Here is an 11,722-nt window from a genome sequence, read left to right on the forward strand (position 1 = left end):
TGATGCTGGGAGGGATTGGGGGCAGGAGGAGAAGGGGAAGACAGAGGATGAGATGGCTGGATGGCATCACTGACTCGATGGACGTGAGTCTGAGTGAACTCTGGAAGTTGGTGATGGACAGGGAGGCCTGGTGTGCTGTGATTCATGGGGTCGCAAAGAGTCGGACATGACTGAGCGACTGAACTGAACTGACTGAAGCTATTACACAGTTGGATTTATTTATCAGAGAACATTAACCTACCAAAATTAATATGCCAGCCAAGGAAGCCCATGTTTTTACTGATTCGGTCATTAGAAATACCTTTTAAGAATTTAAAAGGTGTACAGAATACATTAAGTAAAATGAGCATGTATTAGAAAAACATTGTAAGAATATTTCTATTAAAATATATATCAATTAAAAGAACTGTATTTGCATAAGTGTGCTCAGTCATATCTGACTCTTTGTGATGCCATGGACTGAAGCCCACCAGGCTCCTCTGTCCTTGGGATTTCCCAGGTAAGAATACTGGAGTGAGTTGTCATTTCCTTCTCCGGGGGAATCTTCCCGCCCCAGGGTTTGAAGTCAAGTCTCTTGTGTCTCCTACATTGGCAGGTGGATTCTTTACCACTATGCCACCTGGGAAACCCTATATTTGTACATAAAGGTATGTATATATTGGATGAGAGACAATTTAGTATTGTTGTTACTCTTCAGTCTCTAAGTTGTGTCCAACTCTTTGCAACCACATAGACTGCAGCCCGCCAGGCTTCCCTGTCCTTCACTATCTCCCAGTTTGTTTAAACTCATGTCCATGAGTCACTGATGCCATGCAACCATCTCATCCTCTGTCGCTCCCCCTTCTCCTCCTGCCCTCAATCTTTCCCAGCATCAGGGTCCTTTCCAATGAGTCAATTTAGTATGGGTTAGTGGTTGACAGTATGGATCCTAGTTTTATCATTTACTGGCTATATGATTTTGAGGGAAAAAAATCGCTTCTCTACACTTTGGTTTGTTTATCTTTAATGTAGTGATGATGATAATAGTATTTACCTTCCCTTTGGGTTGTTTTTGGGAGTAAATGAATTAATATATGTATCAGTTCAGTTCAGTTCAGTCGCTCAGTCCTGTCCAAGTCTTTGCCACCCTATGAACCACAGCATGCCAGGCCTCCCTGTTCATCACCAACTCCCGGAGTTTACGCAAACCCATGTCCATTGAGTCAGTGATGCCATCCAACCATCTCATCCTCTGTCGTCCCCTTCTCCTCCTGCCCTCAATCTTTTCCAGCATTAGGGTCTTTTCAAATGAGTCAGCTCTTCACATCAGGTGGCCAAAGTATTGGAGTTTCAGCTTCAACATCAGTCCTTCCAATGAACACCCAGGACCCATCTCCTTTAGGATGGACTGGTTGGATCTCCTTGCAATCCAAGGACTCTCAAGAGTCTTCAACACCACAGTTCAAAAGCATCAATTCTTCTGCACTCAGCTTTCTTTATAGTCCAACTCTCACATCCATGCATGACCACTGGAAAAACCATAGCTTTGACTAGACAGACCTTTGTTGGCAAAGTAATGTCTCTGCTTTTGAATATGCTGTCTAGGTTGGTCATAACTTTCCTTCCAAGGAGTAAGCGTCTTTTAATTTCATGGCTGCAGTCACCATCTGCAGTGATTTTGGAGCCCCCAAAAATAAAGTCTGACACTGTTTCCACTGTTTCCCCATCTATTTCCCATGAAGTGATGGGACCAGATGCCATGATCTTATTTTCTGAATGTTGAGCTTTAAGCCAACTTTTTCACTCTCCTCTTTCACTTTCCAAGAGGCTCTTTAGTTCTTCTTCACTTTCTGCCATAAGGGTGGTGTCATCTGCATATCTGAGGTTATTGATATTTCTCCCAGCAATCTTGATTCCAGCTTGTGCTTCCTCCAGCCCAGCATTTCTCATGATGTACTCTGCATATAAGTTAAGTATATGTATACCACATAGTAGAAATTATAGATGTTTTAGTCAATATTATTTTCATCATCATTATAACAGAGAAAAATATAGAAAGGCTATCTTTGGAGTATGGGGTTAGAGGAGAAAAAAATCTTCACTCTTTCTGTTCTTATTATTGTTTGAATTTATCAGACTAAACATGAGCACTTGATTATTACATTTCTCATAGTTTTTAGTGATTACTAAACATCCAATCATTTTAAAGACATTCAAAAAAACATATACTTTTTAATAATGTTTTAGTTGTAATTTCTTCTTTTTTCTTAATTAGCATTACCAGAATTTTATGTATTGTTTTTTCCTTTCTGAAAACTAGTTATTGGATTTGTTGACCAGTTATACTATCATTCTGCTTTCTAATCTTTTAATTTTGATGACTAGCTCATTTTTTTATTGTTTTAATATTATAAATAATCCTACAGGAAATATGCTTGACTTGCATCTTTATACCCTTGTGCTTATATTTGTATAAGGTAGATTTCTAAAAGGCGGATTAATGAGTCACAAGTCTAGGGTTTTTAATGTTAATGGATACTGCCAAATTGTCCTTTTAAAAAGCTGTGCAATCTTACACTTCCACAAACTATGAGTGAACCTGTTTTTCCATATCTCATCAACATCAATCTTAGTGATGTTCCCAGTCTGATAGGTAAAAATATGATATGGCCTATTGAGGCACAAAGCTGACAGAGTAGCGGTGGGGCAGCCTACTGTATAAAAAGCACGTATGTTATCATGGTTAGCAAATGAGAGTCAAATGAGCCAGGATATTAAATTTAGAAGAGTGTACAGATCAACAAAACTCTCTGATAACGGAGAAAATGGAGAAGAAACCAGCAGAATTATGGAATTTTTCATTCTTTAAAAAGGATGATGGGGGCCAAGAACAGAGTTGGCATTAGATGAAGTTGATACGACGTTTCAGTTAATGTCCTACATGTTATGACTCCAAATCGGCCTTCAGGGGGAATCCCACTTTATCATGAAGATAAGAAAAACCATGTAAAAGCAGTAATAATGGGGCTGTGGAGGGAACTCAGGAAGAAGTTTGGCAGGAGGTGCGCAAGGTCAAGGGGGAAATTTCAAGGAAAGAATCTGAGTTAGTGAGATGAGGGCTAAATTGATCTGGTGGTCAAAAGCTTCCATGGTTTTTCCCCTTGGGTTCGTTGCTTCCAGTGTTAATAAATAAAGGAGCAGCAGCAGCTGCTGCTGCTGCTAAGTCGCTTCAGTCATGTCCGACTCTGTGCAACCCCATAGACGGCAGCCCACCAGGCTCCACCGTCCCTGGGATTCTTCAAGCAAGAACGCTGGAGTGGGTTGCCATTTCCTTCTCCCATGCATGAAAGTGAAAAGTGAAAGTGAAGTTGTTCAGTCATGCAGACAGAGGCAAATCAATGGTTTTCATGTACATCATGATGTATCAACACTCGATAGTTTATAAATATTTTCTTTGTGTTTCGTAACAGTGTTCCATTGCTGACTGTATGAAAGCCAAACTCAGCCCCCTTTCTTGACCCTTCTGTATATCGTAACACTTTCCAACATCTCACCGGGGCTCTCTCTTTCTGGCTTCTTTCCTCCCTTACATCATAGTCACCCTACTCAGTTTCAGCTTTTTATCTCAAGCTTGAAAGTTGAAAGTGAAAGTCACTCAGTCATGTCCGACTCTTTGCAACCCCATGGACTGTAACCTCTATCCATGGAATTCTCAAGGCATGATCACTGGAGTGGGTAGCCATTCCCTTCTCAAGGGGAATCTTCCCAACCCAAGGATCGAACCATTCATACCTAAAAAGCTCTCACCTCACCCCCAGTTCTCATATCTCACAAGTAAAATCTAGTCCTAACCTAAAACAGTCTTTCCTTTTACTGGAATTTCCTGGGCACTGTGTATATATATATATGGGCTTCCCAGGTGGCACAATGGTAAAGAACATGCCCGTCAAGCAGGAGACATGCGTTCAATCCTTGAGTCGGGAAGATAACCTGGAGAAGGAAATGGCAACCCACTCCAGTTTTCTTGCCTGTAGAATCCCATGGACAGAAGAGCCTGAGCCTGGCAGACTACAATCCATGGGGCCGCAGAAGAGTTGCAGTCCATGGGGCTGCAAAAGAGTTGCACACGACTTAGCAAGGCAACAACAGCAGCGTATATGTATACACGACTCAGAGCTAGTCAACAGTTCTTGGTTTCTGTCCGTATAAAATGGACAAAATTGGAGGCATGATTTTTAAGATCTCAGGTTCTGAAATCGGGTTTGGAGAGTGTGGTGGTTCTTAGCTTTGGAAATTCCTCCACCTACTGGTTGTCTGAAGTCAGTTTGCACTGAGAGTGTTGCTTTATGAGTCTGCCCATTTTCAAGAATATCGTGTGCCTCTATGGATGCTGACACATTTATAAATCACTTTGAATTCCTAAAATTCTGTTATGAAGAGAATGTATTCTTAAACAATATTATAGAGCAGATGATAAATTTCTTAATGCTGTGTGACAACCGCTGGAGGGCAGAAAAGCATCATATAGTGACTTGCTCCAAGTTTGGCTAGAGAAGGAAAATATACCTTGTTTTATGTGTATTTCTAAAAGTTAGAGATCAAATTATCTTAATATTTAATCTTTTATTTGGTGCATGGAACATCTTTTCAGATGAAACTTCTGGTAGTGGTTATATACTTTTTTTCAAATTATTTTCCACCAGCATATCAGATCAGACAAAAGCAATTTGCCATCAGGCAGTGGGTTTGTCAATATTACTAAAAAGAATAGTTGAAATATGTTGATAAACTAAATATCACTAAAGATTAGAGAAATCAATTCTGAAACAACAGCTCCACAGCTGCCCAATTTTTAGGAACTCTTCAGTTACCCTAACACAGAAAAAGTGAAAATGTTAGTCGCTCAGTCATGTCCGACTCTTTATGACCCCATGGACTGTAGCCTTCCAGGCTCCTCTGTCCACGGAATTCTCCAGGCATGAATCCTGGAGTGAGTTGCCATTTCCTTCATGAATTCAAACATGGCTTACAATTATTAGCTACTTTCCTAATGCCTCCTCTTCCAAAATAAACTCTTGGAAGATGAGAATGCAAGTACTGTGTCTACTTCCTCACCTTCAATCAGCCTTTCGCCCTTCACCCCAAGGAACTACTCAGGTAAAGCCATCGATGACTTTTTAATAGCTGGATCCAATCAAGTTTCTTTAGTAGAAGGATCACAAACCAGCCCTTGCTAACTTAACATGTAAGAGGAATTTACTAGAAGAACATCAGTCTCTGGACTTAAAGGAAGACATGCAGGCAGCAAGAGCTAATCAAAAGTCTTATCAGGGATCTCTGCTGGCATTACATTTGTGCCATCCCTGGATCACTTGGTTCAAGTTTCCAAGTCCCAGGTGAGCCCGTCCAACTTGCTGAGCTCAGGTCACACGCTCATCCCATGACTCAGAATGACAGAACAGAAGTTCCAGTTTGAGATGTCAACGACTGACTGACTTAACGAGATCAGCCCTGAGCTGACATCCCTTCCCCCACTTCCTCTATTTCCTGTTCTCTCATAGTAAATACATCACAAGTTCTGGTTAAAATAACTGTGTTGATATTATTATGACTCTAAATATTATTCGGTGATGGGCTGAGTAGTAACTGTGATTAATGTTTCCTGTCCTGGGTCTTTTTTTTTTTTCTTGTTATTTTTTTCACAGTTTCTTTTCTGTCATCCTTATTTCCTCTCTCTGTTGAAGAGTCTGTAGGACAGCTTAAGCCCCACTCGGAGGTGGCTCATCCTCATTCAGGGTCCTGAGTGGTGGAAGCTGCGGATGAGACTCCAGTGGCCGGATGAGCGCTCCAGTCCTCAGCAGGGAACTGCTGGTCTGTGTCCACAGGGGGCACCTGTGCGCCTTGAGACCAGTCTGTGCCCTCAGGCTGAGTAGCCATCAGCCCAGGAGCTGGAGCAGTCCATTCACCCCGAAATTCTCCCTAGGTGACAGCCTTTCTCAGCAGCAGCCTGCTCTTCCTTTGCAGCCTCCTCAGGATCTTTTTTCAGAGAAGGCGATGGCACCCCACTCCAGTACTCTTGCCTGGAGAATCCCATGGACGGAGGAGCCTGGTGGGCTGCAGTCCATGGTGTCGCTAAGAGTCGGACACGACTGAGTGACTTCACTTTCACTTTTCACTTTCATGCATTGGGGAAGGAAATGGCAACCCACTCCAATGTTCTTGCCTGGAGAATCCCAGGGACGGGGGAGCCTGTTGGGCTGCCATCTATGGGGTCGCACAGAGTCGGACACGACTGAAGCGACTTAGCAGCAGTAGCAGCAGGATCTTTTTTAGAAGTAGAGTTCAGTCTTCCCTGGTAGTACAGACAGTAATAAACCCGCCTGTGATGCAGGAGACCCAGGTTTCCATGCCTCCTTCATTGGCAGGTGTGTTCTTTACCCCTAGTGCCGCCTGGGGAGCCCCCCAGGTTTTCTGTATATCATCTATCCAATTATCTTTTTAATTGTCAAATACTCATCAATTATTATGCTCCACAACTCGTAGATTGAGATTTATAGATTTCACCTTTGTGTAGGGGACTTCTTTCCATAAGCTTTTCTACTCTTAATAGGCTTCAGGGTGGAGTGATAAGCTGGTAAACCAAACTTTTGCTCTTGGAACTCCAAATGGCAACATATAGAAGGCTTTCTCTGCCACCATTTGGTTTCTCCAAAGAACACTCCAATATTCAGTTTGGGAGGCATGGGTTTGGCTGATGGGATTTCAAAAAAAGGAACAGGAAAAAATTGGGGTGTGAGGAGTCACATATTCAGCTTTCCAGATGGTGCAGTGGTAAAGAATCCTCCTGCCAATGCAGGAGATGCAAGAGACAGGGCTTTGATCCCTGAGTCAGGAAGATTCCCTGGAGTAGGAAATGGCAACCTACTCCAGTATTCTTGCCTGGAAAATTCCATGGACAGAGGAGCCTGGGGGGCTAAAGTCCATATAGTCCATGGGGTCGAAAAGTGTTGGATACAACTGGGCTAATGAATACACAAATACACACATTCAGCATACAGACTCACTTATCATTTCCCTGTGAGCACTGTACTCCACTTCCAGTTCCCAAAGAACCCATATCTACCTCCAAGTTCTGAGCCTGTCCTCAAGTCAGTGACCTTCTGTCTTGCAAAACTGCAGCCACCTTGTTAATTCTGTAATTTTATCTTCTATTTCACTTCAGTGGGTGCTTTGGAAAGAAAAGGAGTGAATGTGGTCAATTCCCCATGCTTTTCCAGACTCCCAAATTTATTTAACTCAGGAATTAGATCCTTAGGATCTTATTTTCTCAAAGTCATTTCTTTTTTGCCTTTCATCCCTTGCTTTTGAGTTCCATTTCCCTCTCACTAACGTATGTCCTTTAGATTTTAGGTATGTGAGTGAAAAATTCTCCATCTTTTACCACTTTCACTAACAGCTTGATGGGTTTTTACCAGGTGAACGTATGTGTATTCGCTTCCCAAATCAGTTTTGTCAGCCACACCATAAGCCTGTGTTCTCCATTCCAATCACAAACCCCTCACTGACCCAAAAGTAGTCACTATCCTAACTAGGACAGTCACAATTTTTAAAACTCTTTAAGTATATATTTAGACTCTATCATCTTACTCTTATTTTTTAATTTGATGTCTTTAAAAAAATATTTTATTGAAGTATAGTTGATTTACAGTGTTGTCTTAATTTCTGCTATACCGCAAAGTGATTCTATTAGACATATTATTTTTCATTTTCATTTCCATTATAGTTTATCACAGTGTATTGAATCCCTGTGCTATACAGTCAGACATTATTGTTTATCCTATTATAATAATTTGTATCTGCTAATCCCAAGCTCCCAACCCTTACCTCTCCCACCCCTTCACCCCTTGGGAGTGTACAGAGGAAAATAGTATTCCATTGTATGTATATATGTGTGTATGATAACAAAGATGTATATACATCACGTCTTCTTTATCCATTCATCTCTCGATGGACATTTAGATTGTGTCCATGTCTTGGCTGTTGTGAACAGTGCTGCTATGGACACTGGGGAGGCATGTTTCTCTTTGAATTATAATTTTGTCCAGATACATACCCAGGGGTGGAATTGCTGGATCATAAGGTAGCTCTCTTTTTAGCTTTTCGAGAAAGCTTCATACTGTTTTCCATAATGACTGCACCAGTTTACTTTCCTCCCAACAGTGTAAGAGGGTTTCCTTTTCTCTACACCCTTTCTAGAATTTCTTATATGTAGGCTTTTTAAGGACGGCTGTTCTGACTGGTGTGAGGTGGCACCTCCTGGTAGTTTTGATTTGTGTTTCTCAAATAGTTACGTTGAGCATCTTTTCATGTGTCTTTTGGGCATCTGTGCGTCTTCTTTGGAAAAACGTCTATGTCTTCTGCCCACTTTTTGATTGGGTTATTTGCTTTTTAATATTGAGTTGTATGAGCTGTTTTAACATTTTGGAAATTAAGCCTTTGTCAGTCACTTCATTTGCAAATATGTTCTCCCAGTCTGTAGGTTTTCTTCTCATTTTGTTTATGGTTTCCTTTGCTCATGTTTGATTAGGTCCCATTTTAAAATTTTGTCTCTGTTTCTATTGCCTTGGGAGTTAGATCATATCAATGTTTTCTTAGGTCTGTGTCTGAGAATAATTTACCTATGTTCTCTTCTAGGAGTTTTATGGTGTTGTGTCTTATATTTAAGTCTTTAAGCTATTTTGAGTTTATTTTTGTGTGTGGTGGTGTTACTGAAAGAGTGTGGTGGGTCCAGCTGCTTGTTACTCAAAAACCAGTAAACAGGACAAGTTGGTGGAAAGGAAAATTTGCTTTCTTTCAGATGCCAGCAACTGAGGGTGGGCGAGGGTAGTGGACATCTGTCCAAAAGCCAACTCCTCCCTCCTCAACAAGCAGTGGGGCAAGAAATTTTATAAACAGAAGTGGGGGGTGGCCACATGCAGAAATAGCACAGTCATCGCTAACAGTCATCTTCAGATTGATCATCAGTGGTCCGACCAGCGTCATCTTGGTGGTTTTAGGTACAGTTAATCTTCAGTTCCAGGGTTCACTGGTTCCCGTTTCTTTGTGGCCAGTTCTTGGAATTGTAGCAGCTCACGTCCTGGGTACAGTCTGGTCATCATGTAGTTAGCTTTTCCACATGGTGTTTTAGTATCTATAAGACAGCTCACAGGATATGGCTCAGAATAAAATCTAGGGCCCTTGAGAAAGAACTAAAGGTCCTTGACCATGCTTAATAACTACATTCTTGTTATTTAGTCTCCTTTGGCTGTTATCCTTTGTTTCCACATTTCTCTCTTCTCTGATTAAGCTTCTTTGACTAAACTTTTCCACAGGCAGAAGGCAGGCAGAAGACATGGTCGGGGCTGGGGGATGGGGGGCAAGGACCATATGGTCCTGCTCCATTTCAGTCCCCACTGTTCTTTGACCCTCCTCAATCTTGAGGAGGGACAGCTACAGAACAAGACCGGGAATAAACTTTCATAGCACCTGGACAAACGTTTGAAAATGACTAGACACATTACAATGAGGATAATAATAAAAATGCATCTTTGTATTTTTCTCTGAATATATTTTTCTCTTAATGGTTAAAGCAGATGTACATATATATTTCATAGGCCACAAACAGGCTGCTTTGGCTAGCCTAAAGTTCAAAGTAAAGGTCAGAATGACTTCCCCACACCTCAGTGTGTGAAAATTTCTTCCATCATTTTCCCCTTTTAACTGTAACTCCTTTCATAGGAAGCACTGATAATCAATATATTTTTCCAGTGTTGCCAGAGTGGTTCTTTCGCTTGCTCTGGCCCACCCACGCCCCTCATTGCTAGGCCTTCTTTTTATTTATGTGTTTGCCTAGTTGTCCATGCTGGGGAAACTAATCAGATGCCATGAACAGGCCCAGAGGTTAACAGGGAAATGCTTTGTAGGCCGCACAGTTTATCACCTACACCCTTAAAGGCAGCAGTGCTACAGACCATGCGTAGTTACACTCTGTAACATCTTTACTGGACGATTTTTCCATCTTGAATATTAGGGTCAAAAGTATGCTTAGAAACAAAGCAATTATTTTCCGTTAGAAGTCTGTGTTAACCAAAATCAGATCAATATTCCAGGAGAACTTTGCTTTCTTAACAGAGAGACAAAACCAAATTCAGTCTTGCATCAGTTTACTGTTAATAACAAAATTCATTTACCTAATTAAATTCAGTCTAATCTTAATCCTGACAACATACAAAATTCTTTTCTCAGAGTTCCTTTTTAATAAACCTTTTATCATCTTCTGGATCCAAAGAAATTTGTCCTGTATTTCCTCATCCAGAAACAAACAACTGTAGGACAAAATTATTATCGTTTTTTTCTAACCAAAAACATCTCTATTTTTTATACCTTTTCTTCACACACAGCACGTATCCAACTTGCTTTACATACTAAAATGGTTCCCTTATCGTTTTGATATATCACAATTTTTAATCCTTGAATACATTAACAAAACCAAGAAACAAGTGATTAAAATGTTACACCAGCATTTTCTATTTGGCAAACTTAAGAATATATTCTATAACCTTAAAAAAAAAAAAAACTTTTTTTCATAGCATAATTTTTCTTCAGTGTTACAACATGCATGTTTAATAAACCAAAACATCTTTAGTTTCCCTCTTGGTCTTACAAGAAGACAAAAGCAGGTAAATTTAGGTTTGTTTGATTTATAAGTGTTTATTTCTGTTTAAGGCCAATTATATACAGCTCTTTTACAAATAAACCTCAGCAATATTATCCAAGGACAAAAACACATATTGAGACATACAAACATCCAGATAAACAGAGATCTCATTGTTTCATTTTTTTTTTACATTTCATGAATTAGGCATTGCAATTAAACTTATCAGTCAGAATAGCCAAATTTACACACTCAATTTTAAAAGGCTTCCCTCCTTTTCTTTTTTCTTTTTGATTTGAATTTTTACTATTAACCCAAGGCTGAAGATCCAGGCAAAGTGGACTGTATTTATATTTCAAGGACGTGATAAGTGTTAACTTCAGATTTTCTGCTAGGCATATTTTTGTTTCCTCAGAGTCTGAAAAAAGTGTTTTATCAAGCTGGCTTTCCCTAACGGCATATGCAAAATGAACCGTTTTTGTTTTTGTTTTAATTTCAAGAGTTTCATCTTAACGTATCTTCTCCAGACTTTAAAGGATACTGTTGCCAAACATACATTGTCCCCAAAAAAATCACTTCTTTTTAGTCATAATTTCATGGGTAAAATTTTTCTTAATGAATTGGACCTGAATGGACCATTATATAAAAGTCTACAAGAGTACCAATCATACAGATGGAGTACACACTCACACAGCTATTACAAACACTCTTTGAAGGTGACCCGTACGAAATCCCAAACAAACACTTCCCCAACATAAACAGTCCTCAACAGTAGTCAGATGTCAGACTCAATTGGCCAGAATGCCCAAATAGCACTTCATGCTTCAAAATGGTCCTCAAAGGCAGACAGACATCAGAAGCAATTGGGGAAAATGTCCAAATAGCAGGCAGTGCTCACAAACAGTCTTCAGCGGCAGTCAGAACCAATTAGCAAGACTGCCCAAACAGCACTAGTACTCACAAATGGGAAGGCTGCCCATGTGCACACCGGTGGATTTACCTGGTTTTGGAGCTCGTCAGCTTGTCCCAAGTGCAAGTTCCCATTCCACA

Source organism: Bison bison, unplaced genomic scaffold (assembly GCF_000754665.1).
Source record: "Bison bison bison isolate TAMUID 2011002044 unplaced genomic scaffold, Bison_UMD1.0 scf7180017864274, whole genome shotgun sequence".
Taxonomy (NCBI): Eukaryota; Metazoa; Chordata; class Mammalia; order Artiodactyla; family Bovidae; genus Bison; species Bison bison.